Consider the following 5,000-nt stretch of genomic DNA (forward strand, 5'->3'; position numbering starts at 1 on the left):
CTGGAACTGTTTACTTCATCCATCCACTGCACCTGCTGTTCTGCCATCAGTGTCCGAGAACAGTGCTTCTTCATCGGATATCAGCCGGGATCTCACGCTCTCTGGAACTGTTTAATTCGTCCATCCACTGCACCTGCTGTTCTGCCATCAGTGTCCGACAACAGCGCTTCATCATCGGATAACTGCCGTGAAATACCGCTCTCTGGAACTGTTTATTTCATCCACCGCACCTGCTGTTCTGCCATCAGTGTCCGACAACAGCGCTTCATCATCGGATAGCTGCCGTGAAATACCGCTCTCTGGATCTGCTCTGTTCTGGCAGGTAATCAGGGAGATTTTAAGTAGATGAGCGTCCGGGAATAGTGCACTGCACTTGGGCAGGTCACGCCGCGTAACCCGCCCCATATCCCGGTTCCCGAACCCGCTTTTCCGCCCAAAGTTGTCCGAAGATGCTTAGGCCCAGCTGGGGAACGCTCCCCACGAAGCCCGGGTCTCAGCCCTGGAGCCCTGTGTTTCCGAAAACCAGGTTTCTGAAATCTGCGACCTGGTGGCCCAGTGATGTCAGCTGGAACTTTTTTTTTCCGGTCCGCTCAAAATTCTCCAGGGGATTTTAGGGCTTTGCGCCACATATTCCGACTTTTACTTAGTTTCTGACGGAGCCAAAAAAGTCCGGGTTTTTTTGCCCTCCTTATCGTCCCGACTGGAAACTTTAACTTTTTTTTTAAGTCAGAAAATTAAAGTCTTTTTCATCCAGGAGACCGACCCTTCCTTCAAAGCGTCCCAAGTGGTCCTTCGTCATCGGATATCTGTCGGGAAATACCGCTCCATGGAACTGTTTATTTCATCCATCCGCTGCACCTGCTGTTCTGCCATCAGTGTCCGACAATAGCGCTTCTTCATCGGATATCTGCCGGGATCTCACGCTCTCTGGAACTGTTTAATTCATCCATCCGCTGCACCTGCTGTTCTGACATCAGCATCCGAGAATAGTGTCCCGTACTGGGACATGGTCTGGGATATCCCGCTCTCTGGAACTGTGTTATGTTTATTTCCTTCATCCACTGCACCTGCTGTTCTGACATCAGCATCCGAGAATAGTGTCCCGTACTGGGACATGGTCTCGGATCTCCCGCTCTCTGGAACTATGTTCTGTTTATTTCCTTCATCCACTGCACCTGCTGTTCTGACATCAGCATCCGAGAATAGTGTCCCGTACTGGGACATGGTCTCGGATCTCCCGCTCTCTGGAACTATGTTCTGTTTATTTCCTTCATCCACTGCACCTGCTGTTCTGACATCAGCATCCGAGAATAGTGTCCCGTACTGGGACATGGTCTGGGATCTCCCGCTCCATGGAACTGTGTTCTGTTTATTTCCTTCATCCACTGCACCTGCTGTTCTGCCATCAGTGTCCGACAATAGCGCTTCATCATCGGATATCTGCCGTGAAATACCGCTCTCTGGATCTGCTCTGTTCTGGCAGGTAATCAGGGAGATTTTAAGTAGATGAGTGTCCGGGAATAGTGGGCCGTTCTGGGACTTGGTCTGGGATATCCCGCTCTCTGGAACTATGTTCTGTTTATTTCCTTCATCCAGTGCACCTGCTGTTCTGCCATCAGTGTCCGACAATAGCGCGCCGTTCTGGGACTTGGTCTGGGATATCCCGCTCTCTGGAACTATGTTCTGTTAATTTCCTTCATCCAGTGCACCTGCTGTTCTGCCATCAGTGTCCGACAATAGCGCTTCATCATCGGATATCTGTCGTGAAATACCGCTCTCTGGAACTGTGTATTAGTCCGTCCGCTGCACCTGCTGTTCTGACATCAGCATCCGAGAATAGTGCGCCGTTCTGGGACATGGTCTGGTCTCTGCCGCTCTCTGGAACTCTGTATTCATCCATGCGTTACACCTGCTGTTCTGACATCAGCATCCGAGAATTGTGTCCCGTACAGGGACATGGTCTGGTCTCTGCCGCTCTCTGGAACTCTGTATTCATCCATGCGTTACACCTGCTGTTCTGACATCAGCATCCGAGAATAGTGTCCCATACAGGGACATGGTCTGGTCTCTGCCGCTCTCTGGAACTCTGTATTCATCCGTCCACTGCACCTGCTGTTCTGCCATCAGCATCCGAGAATAGTGCCCCGTACTGGGACATCAGCCAGGACGCACCGCCGTCATCTCGTTCGTTCGCTCAGTCATCCATCCACGAAAGCTACCGATCAGCCACAGTGCCCGGAATGATGCCTCCTGCCGGGGTAGCGTCCGCTTGCTCCCCGACAGCCAGTTCTGCATGAGGCTCCGGTTCTTCCACCCCCGCCACTGTCCGAGGGTGTCCGAAAATACTGAGGTCTGAGTCGGATCCGAACCGCACAACCACACGGTCTTCACGACTGGAGGCCTATGTTTCTAAAAACCGGGTTTCAGGAATCTGCGACCTGGTGGCCCAGTGATGTCGGCTGGAACTTTTTTTTTCCGGTCCGCTCAAAATTCTCCAGGCATTTTCTGAGCTTTCCTTCACATAGTCCGACTTTTACTTAGTTTCTGACGGAGCCAAAAAAGTCCGGGTTTTTTTGCCCTCCTTATCGTCCCGACTGGAAACTTTAACTCCGTATTTTAAGTCAGAAAATTAAAGTTCTTTTCATCCAGGAGACCGACCCTTCCTTCAAAGTGTCCCATACAGTGCTTCGTCATCGGACATCGGCCGGGATCTCCCGCTCTCTGGAACTGTGTATTCATCCATGCGGTACACCTGCTGTTCTGCCATCACTGTCCGGGAATAGTGTGTCGTTCTGGGACTTGGTCTGGTCTCTGCCGCTCTCTGGAGCTCTTTATTCATCCATCATGTACACCTGCTGGTCTGCCATCACTGTCCGGGAACAGTGTGTCGTTCTGGGACTTGGTCTGGGTTCTGCCGCTCTCTGGAGCTCTTTATTCATCCATCCACTGCACCTGCTGGTCTGCCATCACTGTCCGGGAATAGTGTGTCGTTCTGGGTCATGGTCTGGGATATCACGCTCTCTGGAACTCTTTATTCATCCATGCGGTACACCTGCCGTTCTGCCATCACTGTCCGGGAATAGTGTGTCGTTCTGGGACTTGGTCTGGTCTCTGCCGCTCTCTGGAGCTCTGTATTCATCCATGCGGTACACCTGCTGTTCTGCCATCACTGTCCGGGAATAGTGTGTCGTTCTGGGTCATGGTCTGGTCTCTGCCGCTCTCTGGAACTCTTTATTCATCCATCATGTACACCTGCTGGTCTGCCATCACTGTCCGGGAACAGTGTGCCGTTCTGGGTCATGGTCTGGGATATCACGCTCTCTGGAACTCTTTATTCATCCATGGGGTACACCTGCTGGTCTGCCATCACTGTCCGGGAACAGTGTGCCGTTCTGGGTCATGGTCTGGGATATCACGCTCTCTGGAACTCTTTATTCATCCATGGGGTACACCTGCTGGTCTGCCATCACTGTCCGGGAACAGTGTGCCGTTCTGGGTCATGGTCTGGTCTCTGCCGCTCTCTGGAACTCTTTATTCATCCATCATGTACACCTGCTGGTCTGCCATCACTGTCCGGGAATAGTGTACCGTTCTGGGACTTGGTCTGGTCTCTGCCGCTCTCTGGAGCTCTTTATTCATCCATCCACTGCACCTGCTGTTCTGCCATCACTGTCCGGGAATAGTGTGTCGTTCTGGGACTTGGTCTGGTCTCTGCCGCTCTCTGGAGCTCTTTATTCATCCATGCGGTACACCTGCTGTTCTGCCATCACTGTCCGGGAATAGTGTGTCGTTCTGGGTCATGGTCTGGGATATCACGCTCTCTGGAACTCTTTATTCATCCATGCGGTACACCTGCCGTTCTGCCATCACTGTCCGGGAACAGTGTGCCGTTCTGGGTCATGGTCTGGGTTCTGCCGCTCTCTGGAACTCTTTATTCATCCATGGGGTACACCTGCTGTTCTGCCATCACTGTCCGGGAACAGTGTGCCGTTCTGGGTCATGGTCTGGTCTCTGCCGCTCTCTGGAGCTGTTATTTTCCTCCATCCAGTACACCCACTGCTCTGCCATCACTGTCCGAAAATAGTGCTCCGAAATCGGGTAAGTCGCGCGGGGAGCCACCCCTGTATCTCGGCTCCAGGAGCCTCTTTCCGCCCGGGGCCTGGCCCACTATGCTTAGGTCCAGCTGGGGAACGCTCCCCCCGAAGCTCGGGGCCCTGTCCTGGAGATCTCTGTTTCCGAAAACCAGGTTTCTGAAATCTGCGACCTGGTGGCCCAGTGATGTGAGCTAAAAAAAAATTTATCGAAGCGATCTAAAAAAGCCCAGGCATTTTCTGAGCTTTCCTTCACATATTCCGACTTTTACTTAGTTTCTGACGGAGCCAAAAAAGTCCGGGTTTTTTTCGCTCCACATAGTCCCGACTGGAAACTTTAACTTTTTTTTTTTTCCATTATTTCACCCGCGGAGGTCCGCAAACACCTCCAGGGGCCCACAACGGCCGAATTAAGCCAGGAAAAAGACGCCAGAACCCGGATCTCTTTACCAGACACCCCCAGAGCCCGGAACTCGGACCCAAACACCTCCAGAGGCCCACAACGGCCGAATTGGACCCGGAAAAAGACGCCAGAACCCGGATCTCTTTACCAGACACCCCCAGAGCCCGGAACTCGGACCCAAACACCTCCAGAGGCCCACAACGGCCGAATTAAACCCGGAAAAAGACGCCAGAACCCGGATCTCTTTACCAGACACCCCCAGAGCCCGGAACTCGGACCCAAACACCTCCAGAGGCCCACAACGGCCGAATTGGACCCGGAAAAAGACGCCAGAACCCGGATCTCTTTACCAGACACCCCCAGAGCCCGGAACTCGGACCCAAACACCTCCAGAGGCCCACAACGGCCGAATTGGACCCGGAAAAAGACGCCAGAACCCGGATCTCTTTACCAGACACCCCCAGAGCCCGGAACTCGGACCCAAACACCTCCAGAGGCCCACAACG

This window comes from Gasterosteus aculeatus, unplaced genomic scaffold (genome assembly GCF_964276395.1).
Source record: "Gasterosteus aculeatus unplaced genomic scaffold, fGasAcu3.hap1.1 HAP1_SCAFFOLD_60, whole genome shotgun sequence".
NCBI lineage: Eukaryota > Metazoa > Chordata > Actinopteri > Perciformes > Gasterosteidae > Gasterosteus > Gasterosteus aculeatus.